At 40.8% G+C, this 27978-nt stretch overlaps 7 non-coding genes across 7 annotated transcripts; 5 read left to right on the forward strand and 2 right to left on the reverse strand.

Moving 5' to 3' along the window:
- The first annotated feature begins 3045 nt into the window (after positions 1 to 3045).
- On the forward strand, positions 3046 to 3118 carry TRNAF-GAA (transfer RNA phenylalanine (anticodon GAA)). The gene has a single exon. It is a non-coding gene; the product is annotated as a tRNA-Phe (tRNA).
- A 542-nt stretch (positions 3119 to 3660) lies between these two features.
- On the forward strand, positions 3661 to 3767 carry LOC139077553 (U6 spliceosomal RNA). Its single transcript, XR_011530176.1, has one exon. It is a non-coding gene; the product is annotated as a U6 spliceosomal RNA (small nuclear RNA).
- Positions 3768 to 13430: 9663 nt separating this feature from the next.
- Positions 13431 to 13504, forward strand: TRNAT-AGU (transfer RNA threonine (anticodon AGU)). The gene has a single exon. It is a non-coding gene; the product is annotated as a tRNA-Thr (tRNA).
- Positions 13505 to 14467: 963 nt separating this feature from the next.
- On the reverse strand, positions 14468 to 14540 carry TRNAF-GAA (transfer RNA phenylalanine (anticodon GAA)). The gene has a single exon. It is a non-coding gene; the product is annotated as a tRNA-Phe (tRNA).
- A 5392-nt stretch (positions 14541 to 19932) lies between these two features.
- Positions 19933 to 20004, forward strand: TRNAA-UGC (transfer RNA alanine (anticodon UGC)). The gene has a single exon. It is a non-coding gene; the product is annotated as a tRNA-Ala (tRNA).
- Positions 20005 to 23907: 3903 nt separating this feature from the next.
- TRNAA-CGC (transfer RNA alanine (anticodon CGC)) lies at positions 23908 to 23979 on the forward strand. The gene has a single exon. It is a non-coding gene; the product is annotated as a tRNA-Ala (tRNA).
- Positions 23980 to 27841: 3862 nt separating this feature from the next.
- Positions 27842 to 27913, reverse strand: TRNAA-AGC (transfer RNA alanine (anticodon AGC)). Its single transcript has one exon. It is a non-coding gene; the product is annotated as a tRNA-Ala (tRNA).
- Positions 27914 to 27978: the final 65 nt, after the last annotated feature.

Consider the following 27978-nt stretch of genomic DNA (forward strand, 5'->3'; position numbering starts at 1 on the left):
GCAGGTGTAATTGGAGTCTCGATTAAATTCACAATAGTGCACTGCCATTTTCCTTGATAATTCTGTCTTCTGCACAGGCCAAATAGGCAAGCTGAATAGAGATGTGTAAGAATCACCACCCCCTACATTTTCAAGTCCTTGCTGACGGTACTTCTCTTTGGAATTCCTCTAGGAAGGCAGTTTCCTTTGTGTTTACCATTTGGGCAGGTAGAGAGAAGTCCGATGGCTTCCAACTGGCCTTTCCTACCTTAACACCTCACATGTCAGGAATCCAATCCGGATCTCCTTGAATGAAGAGAGACTGGGTCCACTTGAGAAAGGACCTTGGTACACAGCTAAAAATGTATATGGTAAATATATTTTTTCTAGTTTTCCCTAAAGAAAGTCCCTTTACCAAGGCAACTGTGTTTTGGAGGAAGAGACATAATCGGACGACTTGGACACTGTTGAACATGACTCTGAACTGACATGAACGTGAAATGCTATTGTGGTCCATCAGTCATAGCAGTGGCTTATGGAGGTCATGTGATCATCTGGAGTCAGGTTTATCTTACTGCAGGCCTATTTGGATCCCTGAATCCACTCCATAGTTATTTCCAAGATCGAAGATGCCTACTTGAAATAGACACACACAGCCACTCCGGTATCCCATCCTCACAACTGAATTCAGAGAATAATGTCTACTGTAGCCTCTGCCACCGCCATTCTTGGCTTGTAGAGAATGACCACTGCAGAGACTTTGCAGAAAGGATGCTGCTGCTCTCCTCACCAACACATTTCTCCAAGACTGGCTGAAGATAGTCCTCTAGTTCAGGAGTTGGTAAACTATTTCAGTAAATGACCAAGTAGTAAATATTTTAGACTTTGCAGGTCAAATGGCAAAATCAAGGATATTATATGGGTATTTACATATTAAGAGAGAAAAATTTCCGCTTTTTAAATGAAGTTTAAAACATAATAACAATAGCTGAGTACAATTATTATCACTAATAAAAGGAAAAGAATGGAATTATCTTTCAAGATAACAGTTTGCCTAATTAGAGTTTAAAGTTCATGTTTCCTACCATCAAAATTGATTGCTAATGCTCTGTAATGATCTGTAATGAGACTTTAACATTTCGTCTTTGAAAATATCTTCTCACAGATATAGGAACGGCCAAGTGCTGATATTAATCTATGAGTGTCTGATTTTTAGCATATTTTTGCATGAAAGCCACGTGTAGAGTTCTACTATTCTTTTGATATTTGCCTTTTAACATGTCATTACGTTGCAGATCAATCACTTCTGATGGAAGGTTAGGTTTAAGCTCCTCGATGGCACAGTTAAATGGATTTTGAAATACGGAAATCTCTTTTGCACTTGCATTAAGATTCAAAAAACGCTTAAGATCCAAAAAAAAAACCTCACTGCTATGAGCTCAGAAAAATGTATCTGCTGAAAATTTGTGTGGTAGTGGAGATCTTGCATCTTTTTGACAGTTGGGAAATGTGTGGAACAGCTTGATGCTACTTGTGACTCTACCAACATTAACTGTCATCGAAATGACCTTACTGAAGTGTACGTTTCATATACATACATATTATATATTTTCTATATGAGCATCATTTTGCCTTGTAATTTGGGTTAAATTCATTAAAAGGCTTTATGCAATCTGAAACAGAAGCTAATTTCCAAAGCCATTCAGTGTTTACTAGTAGTACTTGAGGTGAGGGCATTTCTTCCCGTTCAAAATAATTTTCCTCTCAGCCCTGAGCTCAAAAACCACAACTTGTCACTGCTAAGTCATCGAACCTTCCGTGGGTGGACAAGCCAGGACCTTCAGCTACTATTTGTAATAAAAATGTGCAAAAGTGACAATGCTTGGGACTACCAGAGCGAACTAAATTCATTGTTGACATTTCTTGTTCAATATGATACATTCAAACATTTCCCACAAAGTACCTGCTGATGAGTGATACAATAAATAACCATAGCTTACATTTTTCACAAGTTTTGAAATATGTTCAACAAGCCTTTTTCTGTTCCTTTCGTAATCTTACCACCCCCAGTTATAACACATCTTAGCAGATTTCACTTCAGGTTGTAATGAATGGTTGTTTTTTCAACTTCTCAGAAAGTATTCTCACCAGTAGTTTTTGCATGTAGACTACTCATGTAGGTTATTTCTTCAGTCACTCCCAACTGGCATTGACTCCTCTAACAAACAACTGAATAATGTTGGTAACATCTGTGGACTCATCAAGAGTCAAGGAAAACCAGGCCATATCACCTGCCTTATTTTTTAAATTAACTGTTGATGGTTGTTCCAATGTCCTCAACTCTCTCATCAGCTATTCTCACCAAAAGGCAGTCTTCAACAAGTTTCTTTTCTCCACACATATTTCTTAGGCTACTACAAGTGAACACTATTTAATTACCTAACCACGGTAAATGGTTTCCTTGCGTGGCTAACAAAGGAACCAATCACAAACGTACCTGGTTCCATCCTCATTTTCATTTTTCAAAAATTCTTGTGAAGAAACTGCTGTGATACGATATGCCATTTTAAATTTCCTAATTGTTGTGACCGTTGCTTTCCTGTAAGTTGGGAATGTGGTGATGAATACTTAGTCTGGTAATGTTCAAGTACATTGTGCTCTTTAGCAAACTTATAGCCAGATTGGATTCCGGTTCTCAGCGTTTTTGGAGATTAAGAGAGACGAGAGAACCAGGAGAGGAGGAAAATGAGGGACCCCAGGGAATATTTCCTTAGTTGTCTTTGTCTTTGGAGCTGTGTAGGGATCCACTGACAGGATGCAGAAGAGCAGAAAGGCTTTCCATTGAATCCCTCACTGTCAGCTCTCTTCGAAATCTCCCTCCACCTATCCATGACCCGCTGCCAGGAATTGGATCCAACTGGCATGGGTGGAAGACAATAGACTTCGTGGATTTCTGGATAGGCAACACTGTTGGCCAGCTATGCTTAAAGAACGTCCGACCTAAAAGCGAAAGTTGAAACCAATCAAGTACTGAAAAAGAAACGGAAGAAACTCTTGTTGTAGGCAGCCGAAATAGCTCAGTTGGGAGAGCGTTAGACTGAAGATCTAAAGGTCCCTGGTTCAATCCCGGGTTTCGGCACAAAGAGGAGTCCTTTTTGGTCAACGTCAAAGGTGATTTGCTTCCCTGTGACTCAGGGAGTGTTGTGAGGAGTTTCGCTCTGATGACATTATCATACAATCTATTACCTTCACAAGCTAAAGCGTTGTTAGGCAACAAGCCCGATGCTGTGCCGAGACTCCACGATAAAGGAGTTGACCATCGAAGCCCACTTTTCTCTTATTGTTTTCACAGGATCTGTAAGGACTGGCAATAAAAAGATAAGAATAAGATTGGGTCCAGAGATGCACATGGCACTGAAAAAGTTGTGGACCCATCACTGAGTCACTGCGATGTGTGGTGCGAAGAGCAGAGGTGGGAAGGGAAAGGAGGGCGCAGGCCGTCTCTGTCGCACCTGCAGTCCGTTGGAGCCCGAAAGCAGCCACAGACAATACACAAAGTAAGCGGCTGTGTTCGAATAAAACTTTGCCCATGGACAGTGAAATTTGAATTTTATGTAAAATTCGTGTGTCACGAAACACTATCCTTGCCTTTATTTTCTCAACCTTTTAAAATAAAAAACGCTGCTCGTTTGGCAGCACATATACTAAAATCGGAAAGATACAGAGGAGACTAGCAGGGTCCCTCCTGCAAGGATGACACGCAAATTCATGGCACGTTGCTTTTCTTTTTCTTTTTTTAATGTGAAAAAAAAACATTCTTAGTTCGAAGACAATAATTTACCAACCAGTAGGGTGGAGGATCCCACTGCAAAAACTCAGAACTTTAAGAGCAGGTGAGATCTCCGAAGCCTGCTACGGCTCAGAAATAACCGGAGAATAAATGCGAACAAACGGAACAGGAACCCCTGGGGATTCGAACTTGTGTTTCCCCGGAATAAAATTTGAAAGTCTACGGAGTGAGCTACCGGAGTCCATAGGTCCAGCTGCTGTGCATATATTCAACTAATTCGTTTCTTAGATCTCGTCCTAGTTTGTAAATCTCTTTGGCATACTCTTCCTTGCATTTTGAAATTCCATGCATCATTGCATGGAATCATCATCATTTCTTCCTTGCATCAGAAAATTCCATTTGAAAGAGACGCCATAATCGCTGGCTCTCTCCTCTTTCTGTCTCCCACTCCTCGAGGCGTCCAGAACCAGAGCTGAAGCGTCCCCTAGAAGACGTCGCCGCAGGGTTTGCAGACCATATTGCTGGACTCGAGGTGTTTTCATTTCCTGGTAAGTGTTGTGCGTTCATCCCTTTCTCTCTTTTTTATTTCCCCGCGCGGAGTCAAACTCTCGAGGAGGCGCCCCATGCGTCTTCGTGTCTGTTTGCATTGTTTTCCATTTATCTTGCAGCCTTTGTAGACAGAGGGGGAGAAAAATGAGGAGAGAGATTTAAAGACACGAGAGTACGTTCCATAACGGGCCTCTCTCGGTTGGAGGACGGAACTGCCACTCAGGCAATCCCTTGGCAAGCCGACCTGGGAGCCGGCCACCGTGGGAAGACCGTGAGGAAGAGTGTCTTTTCGGATCGCCTGCGGTGCCACTTCACCTGCCAGAGTCACAGGACCGGATTCAGAGTAGGGGCTTCAGAAACAAAGGAACTGAACACACTACCCTCCGTTCTGCCAACTATTACGTCCTCGAAGACTCCTGGAAAAGGAAGGTTATCAGTCCCGAACCTTTCCTCAGTAGCTGAGTGTCCTGGTGAACGTGGCTGAGCTGTGGAGAGAACACTGAGCCGGGAAGAAGGCCCAGGTGTGATCTTCGTTCCTCCACGCTTGCACTCTTCCAGCCACAGCTCCCCGACCATGTCCGGGCCTCTCCTCTCCCGTTCTTTTTTGTTTTTCTTACTTTTGTTTTCGCATTTCTTTATTCATCTTTTCCCGCTCACACTCGAGGGACACGAGTTATCCAGTTTGCGGCTTTTATTACTCAAGCGATTGTACTCGTGCAGCTTTGGAGTCGACGGCCTAACGTGATTATGCGAGAACAAGGAAGCCTGGGTCGCGTGAGACAACGCGGACACGCACTCTTCGCCCAGGGCAGCAAGCACGCCAGCTCCACGTGAACGTGCCGGTCAACGGTTCATTCGCAAAATCACGGAGCAGCGCGGGGGGAAAAGAACGAAAGGGAAACAATAAGAGGACCACGGAGCATTTCCTGCTCTATTTTCTCAGCTCTGTCCTTCTCAAGAAAGAGGCTGCAGGCTGAGGAGCAAAACGCCTGCCACTCATTTTCTTCCTCCCCTTTCTACTTTCCAGGCTCCACTGATGCAATTCAGCTCGGTCACCAGACGCTGATCTCAGTGGGTCTGAGTTCTTCTGCGCGGATGGACGCTGCACACGAACGCCACTTTCCACAAGAAGGCTGGGCGATCCAAACCCCAATGTGAAAATAATTATTAGGATTAGTGAATGTAGAGTTTTCTAGTGTGACTGGAATGGCTAGATTGAGAGAGAATTTAGACGAAGAGAGCCGGGATCTGTTCCCAGGCTTTGGCGGTCGTCAGGTTTAGTCAAAAACGATTCTTTAGCAATTCCCATACAGAAGCGTCCTGACCACAGACACGCTCTTGCATCCATGTTTGAAGTAAACCGTCTAGAGGGCTCAAATGGGGAGAATCGGAATGCCATGCTCTCAAATCTTTTAGTCACCCTATTTAAATAAATTGAAGAAATGCTGCCTGGTGCACACCAGAAAATCACGGAATCATTGGAGGAACCAGCGCCGAAAGGCTTTGGAGAGAAATGGCCATTACCAGCCGCTAGACAAAAGTGAACCCTTGTCAGAGGTTTCAGGTATTTACTTTTATTCTTTCGAATTTCTGTGCCAATCTTACCAGGCGAGTCGTTGCATTCTCGGAGGGAAAGGAATTTGATGGTCTTGTTCCAACTGCTAACCTTACTCCGCCGCCCGGTGCCTGTCCTTGAAATGTCCCCTCCTTCACACTGAAATATTTCTCTTTAAGAGTAGGTGTAGTTCTGAAGTTCTGTCTTATACTATTTGGAACAAAACACAAGATGGAAGGGTGGAGCCAGAACTGAGAACCGTCTGGGAACGTGCGCTGGAGCATGCGCGTCAGCAGGTTCTGTAGATTCAGCGCAGGCGGGCTCCACTCCAGGCTGCCCTGTGGCTGACTTCGTTCATTCACGCCGGGGCACTAAATTCGGGGAGACTAACTTTTCCATCACAAAATTTTAAGACAACAAGTCGGCTAGTGTCTAGCTGTTTTATTGCTAATCCTTTGGCCACATTGAGAAGATGCCAACAGAGGGAATGGCAACACACTACTGACAATTCTAGAATCTGGTATCTAAGTGACAGACCCCAGATAAAGAGTTTTATGAGGCAATCGACAAGCTTTGAAGACTGGTGTCACTTTCCAAAGAAGTTAACACAAACTTTTGGAATCAGAGCTATGTATTTGATCTGCATTTTCTTTTATGTGCAAATAATCATCATTTTTCCCCTGCCCAAGATTTTATAATTCTCTTCTTTTTATCTCTTTCATTCCTGTTGTTTCTAACCCGTCTGGTTACTCAAAAGAGTGAGTTGCTGAGGTAAATCAAAGCAATGGTACCACTTGCTTCAAATATGTTCTTCTACTTTGTCCTTTTACCATTTGCCTTAAGTCTGAGTCCTTGGGTTTTTATTCCATCTGTGTTTTTTACATAGGAAAACCTGTGCTTTACATTCTGTAGTTTCAACTAAATTTTCGCTTAAAGAGGAATAAAACCACGAAAATATGTTCATGTCTGAATGTGGAATCCTTTCAGTTTTTATATTTTCTGGCTAACTTATCCTTTTTTCTCACTTATATCAAATTTAAAAGCATTTTTCTTTCTTTTAACCGAGTGGATTTTGTAGAATTATTCCAAAGCATCTTCCTCCTCCCTCATCATTTTACACCGGATTATCCAATGTTTAAGTCAGTTATATAATTGAAAAATTCATCAATGGAATAGAATAAGATGTGGGAACAAAAATAGACTCATCAGCATACAGTCTAACTTGTGGAAACAAAAGTGTGAGTGTGTGGGGAGAAGGTACTAGAAGGTAGCCTAATAGCCTTAGGCACTCTGACTGTATAATTGACAGATTTAATGGATGGTTTGCTTAGTAAAATGGACCGGTTAAGTGCAATTGAATAAAGAGCTGCTAAAATGTGGTCGGTAGTTTGAAAATTTAGACTGAATTATATATTTTACCAAAGTTCTATCCACATTTATTGAGATTATATGATTCTTCACTTTTAACCCATTGGTGAGCTGTAAAAATCCATTAACCTATTAATAACCCATTTTTGTATTCCTGTGATAGAGTCTATATTTCAAAGGTAAAGTTGAATTTAGTAATAACTTTTGAATCTATATACACATGTAAGTTTTTCTTTCTTTTTAAATGTAGTCCTTGCAAGTCTTCAGTCAAGGTTATGCACGCTTTCTAGAATTGAACTGGATTGTTTTTTGTTTTTGTGTCTGCTTTGAAAAATTTCCAATATCAGCATGAAGTGAGAAGAACACAGACTCACATTCCCAGTCCTGTGGTCGTGTCAGGACCCCTGCTGACTCTGTCTCACCAACCACTTGCCAAACCTTTTCCAAAACATTTGTTGGACCACCGCTGAGTTTCAGGCACCGGACTAGATGATAAGCCTCCAAAACCCCTAAAAGACTCCAGAATTGTTGACCAAAGGGTTGGCAAAAGACACCTAAATTCTCTGACAATAAGCAATTCCTCCCTGTTAGGTATTTATGACAATTTCAAAGGAGAGAAAAGCATTCCAAAGGATAATTTCCTCACATGGAGTGTCTTTGCCCTGCAGATCTTTTTCCCATGAAAAAATGTGAAGTATTCACTGAGAAGTCTAACTGCCTGACTTCTGATCGTGGCTCTGCTACATATCAGATGTGAGCCCTGGGGTCAGTCACTTGACCTTTTTTGGGATCCAGTATTTAATGACAAGTATTTAAATTACGACTTCAATCAAATTCATTTTTTGCTATTGTTATTCTGTATACATTTTTTCCAAGCACTTTAAGCAAGCAGTAACAGATTGGCCAAAGAATACTTATAGCAACACCCTAAGAAGCAGGAAATATTGGGGTGCTGTTAATCAAATACACCCTGTGAAGGAAAGTCACCTTGAATATAAGACCACACATTGATACTCCTCATTCCTGCATGCAGTTGCCAATGCATCTCTATTATCACAACATTGTTAAAGAATAATTTTCCCAAAATGATAAAATCATGACGGTCATACAAATATAAAATGAATAGGTGCCAAAGATTTTATTGGACTAATTACTCAATGAGTTAACTATTAATGAGAATTAGTAACATAATAATTAATTAACATTTATTTAATGAGTAAGATGTTACAACTAGCTAAAAGGAACTCAAAGTACCACACATTTGCAGTCAGATAGGAATGCTGCAATGAAATTACAAAAAGATGCAAACAAAAGACAATTGTACATTTTTCTTAATGTATTTTAAATTTCCGATCTTAAAAATAATTATTATATTTATGAAGCAGTGTGTATTAAAACTTACCATCCAGAATATAAATTACAATAGATTTTGCATTTTTCCTAAATGTGGAGAAAATACTTCAACAGGGTACAGGGAGCCAAAGAGGTTTGGGGGTAAGAAAAGGCTAATTTTTAGTGGGAAAGAGGGGCCTGGGTACGGGAGAAGAGGAGTAAGTTTGGATTTATTTTTATGTGTTTATTTGTTTATTACAAATAACTCACCACTTCCAAGAGCCAGCAGCACATAAACTGAGAGATGGCTGTACCCTGTTTACTTCAGAGTTTTAGAGGGTTCTCGTTTCTCCTACCTCACCAACATTTGAGTGAATTTGGGAAGTCACACAAAGTCACCTAAATTGTTTTGTGGGTTAACATGTAAACGCTAAAAGTCAACTGCCAGCCAAATTTCCCAGGAGTTTTCACCTTCATGTGACAAGCATCCTCCAATATATTTGGACTCTCTACGTATACTCCTCTCTAGAAGTAGTTTGGAATTGACCCAAGCTGCACAGCAGACATCAGGATCCCTTAGTACAGCTTTCCACAGAGATTTGGGACCCACTGTCCTGGCCCTACTCCAATACTTGGTGATTCATCTAATCATTTGGTCAAGGATCCAGTTATTCAAACCTATTGAATTAACGAATTACAAGATTTTCCCCAATGTTAAACTTGTTGTCCTGGAAGAGATGTCCTTTGCCACTTATAGACCATTTCTCAACTTCTCTGGAGCAAGTACTATCATTCCTTACTCAGTAAATAAATGATGGAAATGATCTGAACAGAGAAACTTTGGTGCTCTCTCCTTTCATCACTGTCATTTCCCATTGTCACCTTTGTCCTCTCTCATTATATACACTTTAAATCTTGACAATACTCTCCTTCCCTCTAAGTTCCCTCATATTTATCAGAGACAACATCTTCTCAAAGACCTATGTCACTTCTCATCAGGTAACAGTTTGTTAATTCTAAGTAATGGGGCTTATTCCTTTTTTTTTTTTTTTTTAACTCCAATTGTGAAGAGCTTTTGAAAGTTTGAATCCTTGAAGAAAAGAAATTTAACATTTCTGCCACCACACTTCCACTTTCATCTTCATATAGAAAGAAAGAAACCTATGTTCGACTGGCCTCAGAGTGTGCTGGATAAGGTGTCTGATTCTGGATCAGAAAATTGAAGGAACTATTCGATTCCTCATCATTCATTTTCTTTCCTTATCAAACTTGTGCAAGTCATAGGAACTGCGTGAGCTTACTTCCAGTGGTTGACTCCTGAGATGAAAGGAGTGTTGGTGGCTCTTTCCTTTTGTCGCAGATCCACAAGATAAACATAAGTCAATTGCCTTAGAAAGCCTAAAATGAGCCTGGAAGGAAAATACCTGGGAGCAAACCAGTGTGTCAACTAATTATATTCCTACTAGATTAATGTGCATTGCAATGAACCCTTGAAAAAGTTGAACCTCAATACCAAGAAACCTTTTACCACTACCACTCTTCTGCTCTCTGCTTTGCATAGAAAATGAGAATACTCTGACATTGAAAGTTCTTTAGTGGACATCCGATTGTGAGTCCCAAGGTTAAGTGCTCAGGTCCCTTTATCAGGTTTCCTTTTTATCTGGTATTTTAAATTTGGCCAAATGGTAAGAGCTGCAATGACTATACCGAAAGGTTATGGTGAAGATCAAAGTAGATCATGCATGGAAATATACTCCCCAAATTCTAGGCTATGATAACAAAAAATCTGTTTTCCAGTAAACCATATTCCGAAAGAGAAAAGATAAGCATTACGTCAATTGTAAACTGGTAGAGGGGAATAGGAATTCTATAGACATTCCCAGGAAGTATCAGAATCACCATGGCAACTGTGAAGAAATTAAGGGTCCAAGAGTTGCATGCTCATTCTTTTGTTTTATCAAAAAATAGCCACTGATAAACTCTTTGTCCTTCAATCCTTATTTCTCCTCTTTAGTACTCATTATATCAGTACTCCAGAGGCTGTCTTCTTCATAGCCACGTGAAAATCAGCTCCAGACTCAGGTATCAGATTGCTTATCACAAATTTTAATGAGACTGTCCCTTAGGCATCTTTATCATATTCAAATTCAGTTCATCTCCCTTTTCCAGCCCCAGACAAAATTACCCAAGTGCATGCATGCACACAAGATCCAAACAACAAGCAGAAAATCCCACTCTTCCTCTTGTGCTTTACTGGCACTCTGAAAGGCGCCACCATCTACATAGCCAAGTTCCCCTTACTTGGCAACCTTCCTACATGCATCACTTTCTCTCCTGCAGCTCTTTTTGAGCCACTAAAACCAACCACTACTGTAGGCAAAAAAAAAAAAAAGAAAAGAAAAGAAAAAGAAAAAAGAAAAAAGCAAAGGAAAGGAAAAAAAGAAAAGAAAATCTAAATCACACAAGCCTCCTTCAAAGCGCTCATCCTTTCTAGTCATGATGGAATGATCAGAAAGATGCTTTCAAACCCACAAAAGTCTTGGGGCAAACAAGCCAGAGTTTTTTGTAGGACATATGCTTTTAAGCAACTTCTCTTGGGAGCAAGAGGATCTCCTGGCTTCTCACTACTTAAAAAAAGCACAGGAGAGATGGGGAGCTTGGATGTCTGAATTCTACACTGTTAAAAAAAAAACAGGCCAAAATGGAGTCACTTGTCTCCATGACAGCAAACCAAGACTTAATTGCAGCCTCTCCCAGCAGTGGAAAGTCAAACAATATCGGTCTAGAATTTCCTGATCAACACCAGGGAGGTAGTCTGACTGGTAAGACCTCTGTCCTTCCCCCTTAGAAAGCAACCTTGCCTGAAACAATCCTTTCCTTTCTTTTGCTAATAACTTCTTTGTCCCACCTGGTTTCTCTGCCTATAAAAACCTTCCATTTTGTACAACTCCTCAGAGCATCCTTCTGTTTGTTAAATGGGATGCTGCCCTATTCATGAATCAATGAATAAAGCCAATTAGATCTTCAAATTTACTCAGTTGAATTTGGTTTTTTAACTTATTTTCAGCCACAGGCCCAAGCTCTCTTCCCACCCTCTCCTCTCCTCTTCATTGGCAGCCGCTGCCCTCCCTGGACCCCTGTTGCCTACCTTTCCTCAGACACCAGGAATCTTTCTGCCCACCCCTTCCCCTTCCCACTTCTTCCAGGTGAAGTTTGTCAGCAGATTGTCTTACTCGCTTCAATTCACTCGACTTTCTAGACGGATGGTTTTCTAACCTGGCTGACCATCAGTATAATCTGAAGAGGATTTTAAACTATAAAGATTCCTGCCCTTCCCACCTATTTTTAATTCATTCAGGAGTCATGTGGTGGACCCATACATCTATATTTTTATCAAGTTCTCTGGTAATTCCCCAGGTCTGGGTACTACTGACGTTTGTCTACAGCATTTATGTACTTTTTTCTCTCTACCTTGGAAGGTTGCTTGTGGTTGACTTTGCTATTCACCATAACATTAGTGTTAATGTATTAATTAAATTAATTAAAATTTGTTTAAGATCTTGATATATTTACATATATTTTCCAGTGACGTCCCAAGTGCAAGCTGAGCTGCTTTCGTGCTAACGGGCTGGGAGGGGAGCTGACCTGTGCTACAGAGGAATGAGAGAGATAGTGCATGTTATTTCCCTCTTCACAAAGATGGATCTCCCACCAGTAAGAGAGGTCTGAATGAAACTTGAAAGTAAGACAGAAGATAAAATAATCTAGGATTACCTTATAATTTTAAAAAAAATTTTAAACTCGTGTCTGGGTTGACTGACAGGTCAAAATTTGGCAAGAGGCAAAACGGACTACTTTGAGCCTCAGCGGTGTTGAAGTTTGGAAAACTGTCCAGTTGTCCGAAGGGCGTGACAAAAAGTTAATTAGCTTCTCAGTTCGAGCCCCCAAACCTTTTACCATCTTCCTCCTGTTCTCTTCATTTGGTATAAGACTCTGCTTAAAACAGTTGCAGTATTCAATGGAAGGATCTACTCTTTGGGGTTTTCAGAACCAAGTCTTAGAATTTCCGCTGCAGGGTTCCCAACCACACTGGAGAGGCCAAAGATTGCGAGCAGCGACTATATTGCCCCTCTTCATTTAGCTCCTGGCGGTTTTGTGTTCTCTCTCCATCTGGACCTATATTTCCTTAGACAACCGTTCATATTCTCCTCTTGGAAGATCCCGGCCAGCATTGTCAACTACGGCTCTGACAGTCAAGAGAGTGGAGGGGCAGGGATCCCGGTGTAACTATGAGGGAAACGCCTGTTAGCGGAGGGCCTTTTCCAGAGAAGGAACAATCAACCTAGATGTCCGCGATGAAGCCTGGGGGCTCTCTCCACCCAGCATCAGGCACCAACACGGAGAGGCTGAGGTAACCCTGGCCACAGGCGCACGAGATAGAGGGTTTGAGGTCCTTATGGTTTTGTTAGTCTCGTCCCCTGGAGAAAATGGTGCACTCCGAATATTGATTCCCTTGCAGCTTACCGTGGTCATTGTCCCAGAGCTTTCTGGGGAAATAAATCTATGCATAGCCCTTTCCCTTCTATCTCGCTTAAAGTTTTCCATCTGCCTGAGTTTCTCTAAGGCAGTATGGAAGCTCCATGCCAAATATAGTGAGGCTATGCAGAGCAAGAGAAAAAGAAGACTGATAAGTCTGGCCTTCGGTGACAGCTGTTGTTCGCTGTCTGAATGGCCCCTGGACTAGCCAAAAGCCAAGAGAGTAAAAATCAAACAAAGGAGGAAGGCCCTATCCTGAAATACATCAGCAATGCAAAAGCATTCTCTGACAAAAAAGAAACCAATAGGAAGCGTGATGTGGGCTCCGTGGCTTAGTTGGTTAAAGCGCCTGTCTAGTAAACAGGAGATCCTGGGTTCGAATCCCAGCGGGGCCTGTCTGGTTCCAACTATTTGAATGTTTGGTGCTTCCTCCAAAGAGGCAGTGTTTTCCTCTTTTTCTTAAAAGCTGGCTTCTGCAGTTTTTGTTTCTACCGTGGGCCTCCCTCCACCCCCAGCTTTGGGTATAAGAGGTAGTGTCCAAAGACTTTAGAAGCAAAATGGAACTGACTTTGGTACAGCCGCACAAAGCAGGACTATTAAGAAAACAAAGAGTAGTGTGGTGATTTTAGTGTACTTCGAAGTACTATTTTCTCCATGTCTCCTTTTGGAAATATAAACCGCATCTTCCCTTGGGGTTTGCTGTGCAGCGTTATCTCAGATATTCCAATCCTGATTTCATATAAAAGTTAAGAACCACTAAGTGAAGTTCAGAGAGGGAATGCAGACTGTAGGTGTGAATTTTAATACAATACTCGCAAGTGCTCCTGAGATTATAATTTAACTACAGGTGTGTGGGGAGGCTTGGGGTGGGCGTGGAGGTGGATGGAGTTAATCCAAGAAACTATGAATGTTGACTGAATGTTGATCAAGACCAACTACACAAAGTAAACGCCCAGGACAAAATGAAAACGCAGAGTCTCTTATTCAAAAAGCAGGGAAAAGGTGCCATTAAAGGTAGGAAAATATAAAACTGTCTCCTTTCTTTCTCAGTCTCTCTCTTGACTTGTTACGGTACTTCTTATTTGCTATTTAAAGTCATTATAATTAAGAAGTAATAACATTGTAAATTATTGGCAGGAATTTTACTGTTTATCTTTATTTTACACATCAAAATTCGTGGGGCGTCACGATTGCTGTATACATAAGGAGAAGCAAGGAAATCCTTATTTCCTTTGCTCATGTTCTATGGTCCGTTGTTCCATTCAGAGATGTAATTATTATGGAGTTTCAAGATGGCTAAAGGAGATCTTGGGATTACCAGAGGCACTCTTCCTTAATGTTAACTAAAATGCTTAATCTGCCGAAACCCGGGATTGAACCAGGGACCTTTAGATCTTCAGTCTAACGCTCTCCCAACTGAGCTATTTCGGCTGCCTGAAAATGGTTGTTGCTTCTATTTATTTTTCAATACTTGGATTGTTTTCAACTTCTATTTTTAGAAGACTTCAGATTCTTCAAGTGTTGCTGTCTAACTGTCCAAAATATTTATCCACCCCTAAAGATGTGAAATCTATTGTCTTCCACCTGTGCTGCTTGGACCCAATTCCTGACAGCGTCGGATGGTAGGGGGAGGAGGGAGAGAGAAGAGAGGTAATAGGGATTCAACAGAAAGTCTGTCTGCTCTTCTGCGTGCTGTCGGTTGACCCAGACACAGCTCAGAAAATTAAGGAAACAAGAAGAAATTCGTGGGGTCTCTTATTTTTCTCTTCTTTTCATTCTATCTTTCATAATCTTGAAAGATACTGAGAAATGGAACCCAAGGGTTAATTTTTGTTGATGTGAGATCAATTTTCTGTTTCTTGATGTTGATTTCAAGTGAGTTGGTTCCTTTCTTTCACCCTCTTCCATCTACTCTGAAAAAGTCTTTTGCCCTAGGAGATGTAGAAGTCTGTTGAGGACAAACGAGGCAGCACTAAGGGGGGGGGGGGGGGTCTAATGGATCATATTTTTCAGAGCAAAGAAAGTGTGAGAAAAAGAATGAAAAAAGTAAGGCATAGGTGTTGGCCAGTAGCTAAAGAACAGAGAGGAAAGTTCCAGGAAATGAAACTGAGAGGCACACATTTTAAGTCTGCTTTCCACCACTTAGTAATGCCTTCCCCATAGCCAAGCTCTCTTGGAGATACATCTTGAAATATTAGTGCCAGTATCTCTAGTTTTCGAAATCCTGATAATTGGCAGCAGAAAGTCCACTAAGATAAATCCCACTATTTTTGAAATTCTTACACAGGATCTTGTCTAATCACAACACCAGGAGAAAAGTTACTGAATTGCAGGCCAAATGACAATGTTTCTGTTCCTAGTACTTTCCCATTCCAACCTGAAAAGTGTACCCAATTGTTGAAACATATTTGCACTAATACTTTTTTACTTGCATATAATTAAACTAGGGTGGACAAGTTCCTCTCTTTTGATTTGACAGGGTTTTGTTTTCTACATTGCAAAATTTGCTGCAGAAGAGTGTCACAATAATTTTTTACCTAATTAAAGTGTGGAGCATAAAACAACCGCTAATTATTTACAGTATCCTTTTTATTAAGAGCTGGAACAAATCTTTGCTGTGGATCACAGCTAACTGAGAAACTCAAAGATAGTTTTAATGTAAGAAACATCCTAAAATTTTTTTAATAATTATTTTATTGAGGTCATATTGGCTTATAAGGTTGTGTAAATTTCAGGTGTACATTATTATATAACAATGTCTGTATAGACTGAATCGTGTTCACTGCCAATAATCTAGTTTTTATCCATCACCATATATATGTGCCTCTTAACCCCTTTTGCCCTCTTCCCACCCTTTCCCTTCCAGTAACCAATAATATGTTCTCTTTATCGATGTGTGTATTTGTCTTCCACATGTGAGTCAAATCATTCCGTGTTTGTCTTTCTTTCTTTGTTTTATTTCACTTAGTATAACTCAAGGTCCATCCATGTTGTCACAAATGGCACGATTCTGTCTTTTTTTGTGGCTGAGTAGTTATCCATTATATATATATATATATATATATATATATATATATATATATATATACACCAAATCTTCTTTATCCAATCATCTGTTGTTGGGCACTTGGGTTACTTCCACATCTTGGCTTTTGTGAATAATGCTGCAATGAACATAGGGATGCATAAATCTCTGTGAATTGTTAATTTTATGTTGCTTGAGTAAATAGCCAGTAGTTGAATAGCTGGATCATATGGTATTTCTATTTTTAATTTTTTGAGAAATCTCCATCCTGTTTTCCATAGTGGCTGCATCAGATTGCATTCCCACCAGCAGTGTATGAAGGTTCCCTTTTCTCTCCAACATTTGTTACTTCTTGTCTTGTTAATTATAGCCATTCTGATGGCTGTCAAGTGATATCTCATTGTTTTTATTCGAATTTCCCTAATAGTGAGTGATGTTGAACATTGTTTCATGTGCCTGTTGGCCATCTGAATATCTTCTTTGGAAAAATGTCTGTTCATATGCTCTGCCCACTTTTGGATTGGGCTGTTTTTGTTGTTGTTGTTGAGTTGTATGAGATCGTTATATATTTTGGAAATTAACCCCTTGTTGGATATATGATTTGTAAATATTTTCTCCCAGTTGGTGGTTGTCTTTTCATTTTGTTCATGATTTCCTTTGCCTTGCAGAAGATTTTTAGTCTGGTATAGTTCCATTTGAGAAATACCCTAAAATTTCTATTAGTCAGAATTTAGGACCTAAATGGGAAAAAGACAATATCAAACAAAACAGCCAAAATATGTATATTTATTTCAACAGGATATTAAATTACTAAAGTAAAAAAATAATCTTAGCTACAAAAATTATTAGGATAGTAATAATAGCACACTAAAGTCTTGGAAGTTCAATTCCCTTTTGTCTTCTGAAAATTCTAATGTTTCTAATTTTTATTTTTATGTAAGTTCTTAATAGTCCCTAGAGCCAAATCAGTAAAGGAATTCCACTGAATATACAACACTTTATAACCTAATTTATTAATTTTTTTCTAGAGATAAGAAAAGTTCAGGAAATGTATTCCCTTGAAAAATATTTTACATTCATATAACTGAAGCTTATTTTTTAAAAAAATGTTTGGAGTAAGTTACAAAACTCAGGAGTTCTTTTAGATTCTCCCCCCTCTCTGATATTACATTTGTCGATACAAGCCAGATAGCCCCAGCATGTAACCAAAATAACAAAAAAAATTTATGATCAATTTCTAATTTTTTCCAAGAGAAATAGAAAAACAGGGGGAAAAATACAAGAAGAAAATGGCTAAAGACAAATACAGAAAGAGTTAAGGTCATTGTAAAAGGTAAACTATCTTCCCCTTGTCAGGAGTAAAAAGAGCTTTCTACTATCAATTCACCCCAGTTTGTTAGAAACAATGCAAATGAGAAGACAGGGAGAAACATCTTTGAAGTACTGAAGAAAAAAACTCGGTCTAATTTTATACCTAGTGGAAGTATTTTTCAGAAACAAAGACAAACTAAAGAATTTTTCAGACATACAAAACCTGAAAGAACTCATCTCTAGCAAACTCACGTTAGAAGACATGTTAAAGAAAGTGCTTCAGACAGAATGAAAATAACACTAGATTAAAATCTGTGTCTACACAGAGAAATGAAGAGCACTGGCAATGGTATTGATGTAATGAATATGATATTTTTTTGCTACTTAAATATCTTTAAAAGATAACTGTTGGGTCCCTCCCAGATGCCAAGTGGTTAAGTTCGCGCGCTCCTCTTCGCCCCCCAGGATTTCGCTGGTTCGTATCCTGGGCGCGGACATGGCACCGCTCATCAGGCGATGCTGAGGCGGCGTCCCACATGCCACAACTAGAAGGACTCACAACTGAAAATACACAACTATGTACCAGGGGGCTTTGGGGAGAAAAATGAAACATAAAAAATCTAAAAAAAAAAAAAAAATGTAACTGTTAAAGCATAGATAATAACAATGTATTGTTGGGTTATAACATGGAGAAGTTAAATGTCAGACTCTGGGAGAAAAGAAATGGAGGGAAAATGGAGGTATAGTGTTGCAAAGTCCTTATACTATATATGAAGCAATGTAAAATCACTTGAAGATAGAGTGTGATCATTTTAGAAAGGTATGCTATAAAGCCTAAAGCATCTACTAAAATTGGATCATAGAACTAAATATAAAACAAAAAACTTTAAAACTTCTAGAAGAAAACATATGCGAAAATATTTGTGACTCTGGGTTAGGCAAAGATTTTGTAGATATGACAACAAAAACATAAAATTTGATAAATTGGGCCTCATCAAAAAATTTTAAAACTTGCTCTGCACAAAACATGTTTCAGAGAATAGAAAGGCAAGTCACAGACTGGGAGACTCCTTTGCAAAGCATATATCCACTAAAGGATTTGCATCTAGAATACATAAAGAACTCTCAAAAGTAACAATAAGAAAGCCCAATTTGAAAATAAGCAAAATATTTAAGTAGACACTTCACCAAAGAAGATATAAGAATGGCAAATAAACAAAGATGCTCAACATCATTAGTCGTTAAGGAAATACAAAGTAAAACCATAATGATATACCATTACACAGTTATAAGAGTGGCTAAAGTTTCAAAAGACTGATCATACCCAGTGTTGGCCAGCACATGGAAGAAATGGGACTCTTACACACTGCTAGCAGTAATGGAAAACAATACAACTTTGAAACAGTTTGGCAGTTTCTTAGAAAGTTAAATATATACAAACGATTCAACTCCTAAGTATGTACCCAAGAGAAAAGGAACTGTAGTCCATAGAAAGACTTTTACACAAATGTTCATATCAGCTTTATTTGTAATAGCCAGTAACTGGAAACAACCCAAATATCTGTCAAGTGGTGAATGGATAAACAAACTGTGGTATGTCCATACCATGGACTATTACTCAGCATAAGATAGAATGAACTATTGATACATACAACATGGATGAATTTCAATATAAGTATGATGAGTGAAAGAAGCAAGAAAAAAAAACACCTAAATACAATATGATTCCATTTATGTAAAACTTGAGAAGATGCAAACTAGTCAACAGTGACAAGAAGTAGATCACTGACTGCTTGGGGATGGAGAGGCAGGGGGTGAGTAGGAAGGGAGTTGAATCCATAAACATTTTCTTCTCTCTTCCTCTCTCTCTGTTTCTGTCTCTTTCCCTTTTCTAGACTTCCCAGCCAGTTGTAGGGTGAAGACATTTCTCAAGATATGGAATTGAGGGAAGCCACACAATTCGAAAAAAATATGATGATTTTCGTTTTGCACATAGGATGTCAAAGTGCTTCCTCAATTTTGTAAGGGAAGGTATCCTGGTCTTGTAGATTGCTAGTAAGGAAGGAAAGACTCAGTGTAGAAACTGAAGGAAGAGAATAACTGCGGAACACAGATACTTGAAGAAGTGGGTACAGACCAGAGGACTGATGAAGATTAGGTAGAGTGATCTATATGAGAGAAAGAAACCCATAGAGAGAAATAGAAGAAGACAAAAGAAAGTTCCAAGATGGAACTTGTTTCTCAGATGGTGAGCAAATCTTGGAGAAGACTGACCGGGCTGGGAAAAACCTAGGATCAGGAATGGTATCAATTTGAGTTTAGAATTTATTATTCTTGAGCATATCTGGGGAAAAAAATCCAGTTTAGAAACTTTAGAAATAATGGAATTAATATAATAAATTTTCTGACCAAAAAAAAAGCCTTGCAAAAGAATACAGAAAATGAGCATATTTCCCAGTATGTTACAGAAAAGCACCGTTGTCACTTGGGGGTGTAGCTCAGTGGTAGAGCACATGCTTTGCATGTATGAGGTCCTGGGTTCGATACCCAGCACCTCCATAGGTGTTTCCTTTTCCAGTCTCCAATATGCTTTACACCCATACACTCTTTTAGTGTCGTGGCATCGGCTCTCCTACTTGCATCACTGAATGCCACCAATTTAACCAGCTTTTTCACCTCTACTACCATTTTACAATAGATTTTTAAGAAAAAGGAAGATCCAACGTATGAGGAAAAGAAAAAAAATCCCATGTGCAATTTCTTTAGCCAGAATAGCTAATCTTAAAGACACTAACCGAGAGAAAAATTAGTATGCTGTGAGCAGAACTCCAACTGTCCCCAGAAAAACACTTCAGACTGTAAACTGAATGCCTTGAAAACACAGCTTTTCATGAACTTTTATCACTTACTGGGAATACAACACGTGAATTCAAACAAGGGCTTTTGTTTCTTCAGTAAGAGCCTGAAAAAAAGACACAGTAAGGAAAGTTCCACCACTAACCTGCTTTAATTTTGGAGACAAACTGATGTTCATTCTCTGTGATAGAGAATACTTAGCTTTCAGATAAACTCAAGTGATGGAGATATCTTGGCTTCTAAGAAGTTAACCTTCTCCTTGTTTCTTTCCCTTCCCTTTCCTTCCCTTCCACTGTATCTGAAAAAGTTGAGAAACAGATGCTCAGCACCAGGTGTGTGCTGTGGAGGTAGGAGACACTCCCTTTCAATAAGTCAGCCCTGAATGAACAGTATTTCTGTTCAAAGGTTGGTCTTGAGGATTGGTGGAATTGATGATATTTCCTTTTACAAATAGCTTAAGAGATCTGCAATTTCTGCTTTTGCTTCTCTTGGAATAACCCCTCTTGGAAGCTGCTGTGTAAGGAGTCTGACTACCACAGGATAACACTACCTCTTCATAACAAAGGTGCTTCCTGAAACCTAGTCAAGTCCTACTATGCCTTTCCTCCCATACGGTATACTTCCTCTTGGATGAGGTTTTCCCAATAGATTAGCCCAACCCAGTTTCCAAGGCCTTGATTTTGTAGACTACATACGCTCAAAACCAGCTCGTTATCAGAATCATGGGTGAGGCGAGGGAATGACTTTTTCAATCGTGTAAGTTACCGGCTGCTTCTCCTACATGATGCCCTCCAAAACTCACATGGACCATTATACAATATATTGGCAAAAATCAGAAAGCAAATACCCTTTGTGCCTCAGGTAACACATTAAGTTTGAGGGCTTCTTTAGGTCTATAGAAGTTTAACAAAAATTACGTAGTTTTGCAGCTCACGTATTGCCTCCTTTGCACTCTCTCTCTTCAGGAGAAAATTTTGCCCAAAGGAGTTTCTATAGTGAATTGAAACCTTAGCATTTTTTTCTCTCTTCCACCTTCCTTCTATGTGGTCTCCTGATCCAGAGCTTCGACATCCACTAACAGGGGTCCAGGGTTGCTAAAACAATGCCTGTCTATGAAGCACATTTATCGCTCTTCATTTAACACCGGGTTCTGTGAATTCGTGTTTAAATTTCCAGACCAGCACTAGAGTCACTTGTGTTGCTGAACTTCATTTCCCTTCAAATATTGTTAATTGATTCTTTTCTATCTTTGCTCTCCACTCTGATCTAAATTCTCTTAGGCAGCACACTTGCAACTCTTCGTTGTGTTTTTCTGCACTATCTTTTGTATCTTGCTGATAGTTTTGTAGGCAGAGGTGAAGAAAGTTGAATGAAAGACAATTGAAACAGAACACATTCCAATCTGAGACTTTCCCTCGTGGTGTAATGACACTGACAGTCTGGTAGTGTAGTCTGTTGGTGAACAGACCTTAGAGTGGACTGATTGAAGTGGGAAGGAAGAATGGTACCTTTTTTCCTAGCATTCAGTCATCATTCTCATGGCATAGCTGCAAAAAACGATTCATTCTAGGATTTTCTGAAATAGTGAATCTAACTACTGCAGACTTTGTCCTGCTAACTTTTAGGTCCTAGAATATCCAGAAATCAGGGCAATCATCAGTTATGAATGATTTACTGAAGAATAGACTCTAGCTGGTTGCGTAGATCACTGGAACAGCACAGGTTAAGCATTCAGGAGAATCCAGGTAATCTTGGACTCCATTATTGCTTTTCCCTTTTCCCATCAATGCTGTACTTCAATAACACACCCAAATTTCCCTGTTTAAAAAATTTCTTTTATCACTCTTTTCCCTTGCTCACATTCAAAGTAAATCCATCACCCTACAGATTGCCTTTAAACTGATCTATTTCAACTGTACGACTCTCACACCTACCAACCTTACTGCATCAGCACAAGTAAGACAAGAAGGAATTAGAGGGGGAGGCCAGGCTCCTTTTGTTCCATTTCATAGTTTACTGAGGAACAGGAAAGAAAAAGAAAGATGGAAAGGAAATGAAAAGAGGCTTGTAGTCAATTTTTGTTAACAGATCCTTTTGTATTCTCAGCAGTGCCTGTGTCAATTAAAAGACAAGACTGAGGAATAGAAAACCTACCCACTGATTTTCTCTCTTCCCGCTTCCCTTCCACAACCACACTTGCTGGTAGTTGGAAGCAATCACCAAATGCAGTAGGATATTGAACCCAACTTTTTCAAGGTGAGGGAACAAGGGAATGACGTCTCTCAAGGAACGCTGTGCTTTCCAAACTCGAAAGTGGAGAAAATTATTAGTGTTGATGAAAGCAGAGATATGGTTCACATAGCTCAGTTGGATGAGCACTAAAGGTCTAGACTAAAATCAGGAATTCCTCCCCAAGATTTGAAAAGTACACAGTTTATGTCAAAAATAAAATTCTCCTGCCTGTAACATGTGCCCCTAACACAAACTCTTCTGAATTCACTTTCTCAAGTAAATCTTCCAGAAGGCTAAGATGAGCAGAATTGGAATTGGTGCCTTCAATCTTCCCTGCCTTCATCAATAATGTTCAGTGTGTTCAGTACTTCAAGCCATTAAATAAAGACCTTCCTGGAATACTTCTGTCAATATTATATGGAAAATCCTGATGAAGAGGCAGTTTAAGTCTTCAGACTCATTATCAAAGTCATTGGCCTTACACACAAAGCTAAAAGTATCCCAGTGAGATAATATTGATCACCACTGCTCTTTCCTGGCTGGTGAATTCAACCCTATCTGCTTTGTGTTGTCCAGGATCTCCTCGAATTTCCATATTCATAGATGGGACTCAAGATTTCTACGACTTTTGGGCTTTATTCTTTCCAATATCGTATCTATAGCAGGCTTTCCCGTTGTGATAATGGGTTCCTCAAGGGAAAGCAGTTTGACACTTTGCCGGATCCCCCAAACTTGTTTTGCCAACCTGCGTTTGCCCTGTTCATTCCCCCATCTGAAAAAATATCGGTTGTTTAAAATTGATGGAAATTTAAAGGTCTTTTTTTCTGAAATCCTTTGTGGACATAATCCTCAAGGGAGGGATAGAGATGGGGAACGTGGAACCAGAACTGAGGACAATCTCAGAACATGTGTTGATGCGTGAGCCATCAATGAGTCAGCCGGAAAACGGATGTTGCCGGAGCATCCAAGCCAATCTGGCGTGAAATTCAATTCTCGAGTTCGATAAAAGCTGGTGGTTGCTTCTGGACTGAAGAGCACTTCATTTGAGCCAGTACTGCTGGAGATTTGCGTGGGAAATTGGGGTTTTTTCCTGGGACTTTTCCTGGTGAAAGAAAGTCATTTTCACGCGGATTGATTGTAAGTGGACCTTGGAGCAGGCTAACAGAAGTGAGAAAGTTGTAGGATCGGAAACTGTGTCAGTTGGACTATAATCCTACTGTCTCAGTGAAGCCAAAAGACAATATCCAGTTTAGTAATTTCAGAAGTGACGGAATTTAACTCAGTGGACTTTCTCCAATAATTAGAAAATAAAACTGACAATTTCAAAACAGAACTGATAAGTTATAAACGATTCCCAGAGGATTCACAGCGGCAGGGGGTGTAGCTCAGTGGTAGAGCGCGTGCTTCGCATGTACGAGGCCCCGGGTTCGACCCCCGGCTCCTCCAGCTAGTCTTTTCTTTATTTTTCCTCCCGTTTTTTGTCATACGTTTTGTCAAGTTTCTCCTGCTCCCATTAAAACAAAAGTATACAATCCAACTGATTCTCTTCAGTATTATACCATTTCTACTCCTGGAGCCTTGGTGCCACCCAAGATAGGGGCATTCACAGGGAGAAGAAAGAAGAAAGAGAAGAAAAGAAACGGAACTAGGCTTATCTGCAATTCCTCCGGCAGGAGCACGAAGTCTGCAGCCACGGACCCATTCATCTTGGGTTTCATTTGGAAGGAAACCTAAAAAGTACGACAGAAAAAGAGCAAAAATAAGCAGTACCGCGAAGTTTCCGCTGTTTTATGAGCACTGAGTGGTCTGAGGCCGAGGAGCAGAAAAGCTTCCCACCGGTTTCCTTAAGCCGCTTGCTCTCTCCGCTCCCCCACCGCTGCCTCCGCCGCCGGGAGTGGAGGATGGGACGTAAGCGACAGAGGCGCTGGGCGCCAGGTCCCAAGTTCTCTTTGCTGAGTGAGTGAGTGGACGTTGGACGAAGGTAAGATGGCAGTAGCAAAACTTTTGCGAAGCGAACGTTTACAACAAAGTTTGGAAGACTGAAGAGAGCTGGCTCAGGCTCGCGGGATGCTTCAGATGAGCGGGCAACCAACGGTTTTGTGAGCATCGTTATTTTTATTCCATATTAAGTCGTCTTTCATAGGAAGTTTACGCAAAATATATACGAGAAGACACCCACTAACTCCCCACTATCCTGTCAACCAAAACACCTAGCTGAAGGAAAATCTCAGGAACACTGGCAAACAGCAGATTTAAATTCCTTAGCTTCTATGTTTCCTCAATGAACTTCAGTTTTTTTCCTTAAATCTTTAAATGAAGTAATAACACCTCATGTAACACCACGCTGAATGTCCCAGAGGAAGATGTGGCCAAAGGTGTTTGGGTGGGAATAAGAACAGATAAATAAGTTGCTTGCATTTCAAAACCAAAAAACACAAACACTTGTTAAGGACTCAACACAAACTACAGAATATCATTGCGCTGCACTGTTTTCTGTGCAAGTCATGTGTCAGGTTAAAATACCAATCGTTACATTTTTCTTTGTCAAACCCTTTGCATGCTATGTTTTGTATTCGAAAAGGACATTTTAAAGCGTGAAGTGGAAGTGTAAAAGATCACGTCGAATTTCCCTCATTTGGAGAAACTAAAAGCATGCTCCTCCTAGTTCCTCCGAGATCACAAGAGGGAGCGGGCATCAATCACAAGCTCAGTTTTCTCTGGGGCTCAAACCCAGGGCAGACGTTTTAACCAGCTAAGCCACACAGCCCCCACCAGGGCCGTCTCTGGGCTCTCTCCTTCCAGGTATGTCGTCATGCTGCTGTCTAAATTATTCCAGGGCAAAGACTAAGTGAATGAACTTTCCTTCTCTTTGACTCTCATTCTCTTGACTCCTGATTGTGGCACAGAGTAGGCAAAGCAGTGAAAAACAGTGTGGATCACCTCCTCCCATTTGATCACTCACGGATTCTCAGGGCATCTTTTTCCTCTTGGTCTTTACAGTCTCACTATATTTGGCATGGAGCCCTGATACTGCCTCAGGGAATCTCTCAGGCCGCTGTCAAAAGCCATGAGAGATAAGAAGTCCCCATAATGTAATGGAACTCTGGCCACATAACCCACAGGGGAATCCATATTTTGGACTCATTTTTCCAGAGGAAGGGGGTAGCTAAACCCTAGGACCTGGAAACCTCAGCCACCGACATGCATAGGCCCACATTAACTCAAGTGATCTCAAGTTGAAACCCGAATGCGCTGTTCCTTCTCCAGGCAGTCTCCGCAGTATCTCGGATTGCCCAAATCATCATACCCTGCCCCTCCAGTGCTTCTAGCTGTCGAGCTCATGGGGAAATGACAAAGAAGGGGGCAAAAGAGAAGAACCTGAAAAGTTGCTTTGGGAAATTTAGATCCAAATGGAATGAGAAAATAGGTCCCAAATGAAAAACAGTAAGTATATGTTGTCACAGACTGTCACTGCCAGAGCAAACTCTTGAGCCCAGCATCATAGTCGAGTAACTGGGCAGTGGCTTTCTCTTGGAGATCTGCAGTTCTGTTTCTGAGATGCTCAAAGAAGCACAAGGTGGGCATTTAGGAGGCTGAGCAAGAACTGCGAGGCAAATTAAACTTTTATAATAACCTTCCCTCCCCAGCCCAGTTCCTGGACAGATGTTCAAACCTCACCCGTCACAGAGGTGCAAAGAATCGACGCTCCCCTCCTGTTGTCAAAATTTGTGGTGACCAAATATGAGTTTCAGGAGTAATCCCAGATCATGTGTCTTCTCTTTGACTGTTGATTTTCATTCTGATATTTTTCTAACCTCTACATTCCTGAATATCGGAATAAGTAATATATCAGCTCTTCGGTTCCTCCTCTGCTCAAGTCATCTCCCCTCCCCTCTCTGGAATAACCAAGTTAGGCTCAGTTGGTGCTGGAAAGTCGCTAAGATGGGCAATTAGAGGCCAGATGATATTTAAAAGTAACTTGGTGAATAACATAGTCGGCCAGAAGTGACCCTCTGATACAGAGATAAAAGGTTTTAGACTAGAATGCAGTGTTTCCTGAACCTGGGGAACCGTCTGAGAACTTTATAAGTAGACGTATTCCCATTTCCACCTTATAGCTCCTGAGTGCGCTAAGAATCACAGGATTGGGGGGTGGGGGGAGTGGGGATCTACACACTTGAAATGCCTCCCCAGATCATTTTGTCACCCAGGTTTGAGAACTGCTAACCTAGAAAGTGGAGCTGCAGGAACTGAAGTGATCTGCTGGGAAAAATTTAGCTAAGAGGAAGCAGTGGAATGGGATGAAAGGGGGGGGGGGGAGGTCAAGTGGAGAAGAAGGTGACACAGTAGGTGGCACAGGAAAAGAGGGGGGATAGGAGGAGGCAAGTGGCTGGGGCTGCAGAGAGGAGCTGGAAGAGCAAGGGGTAAAAAGGGCTGGGGCTAGGTCTTTACTCATGCGTAGGATTGGGATGGCCCGGGAGGTAATTTGTGCCGCTGTTGGCTCTGTCTCCTCTGCTCCCTCTAGCGAAGTAGGAAACCGGGAGGTTCTCTTCCTCCTAAGGGAAATGGGCTTAAAAGCATTTGTCCCACAGAAAGGCGTAGCCATTTTTGCCCAATACTGTCATGGCACTGAGAGCCACTAGCTGCTCTTTTCATCTCTGGAAACCATTTTTTCAACTATGGATTTTGGAAAGCTCTGAATTTCACGAGAAGTGTCTTTCCCTTGGACAGTATCCTAAATATTCCTTCACGGAGGAAAAGCTAGGATCACAGCACTCCATGACTGGTGATTGGACGGACTTTTTGCTGCCCAACCAAGATTCAATGTGTGGCAGATGCATAAGGGCTAGTGGGGAAAGGAAAACGAGAAGGAAAGTTTTCTCCCGAGCCTGCATTATCCATCGGCAGTGGCACAGCTGGAAGAAAAAACGGGGAGGGGAGAGGAATCTAAAGGAATTTTTCCAAGAGCCCCCATTTCCCCCCTTCTGTCTCCATCTGTCTGTTTCTTCCCTGCTTCTTAATAATAATGAAAAATTGCAGCAGAGGGGAACGGACCGTCTATGGCGTGGTGGTATGCTTGGTGCTTCGCCTTCAGATTGATTCTGAGCGAACAGCTTCTGTACTTCACTTGGTTCCTCGCTTTATTGTGCTGAGGCAGTCAGGTTGGGAGGTCCAAGGAGTGTCAAAGCCCAGAGTAGAAATGGTTAAGTGCCAAACACTACATGAATCAAAGTATGCACAAAGAAAAGAGTGGTTGAAGTCCGGAGCAGAGTTACTATCATGCCCCTGTGAGGGAGCTGAGAACAAATGGAGGTGCTGGGGATTGAACCCAGGGCCTCGTGCATGCTAAGCACGCGCTCTACCACTGAGCTACACCCCCTTGGTTAACTCTATCTGTAAAGTATATTATATTATCTATTTACAGCGTTGTCTGAAAGTGTTGGC

Source organism: Equus przewalskii, chromosome 19, assembly GCF_037783145.1.
Source record: "Equus przewalskii isolate Varuska chromosome 19, EquPr2, whole genome shotgun sequence".
Lineage (NCBI taxonomy): Eukaryota > Metazoa > Chordata > Mammalia > Perissodactyla > Equidae > Equus > Equus przewalskii.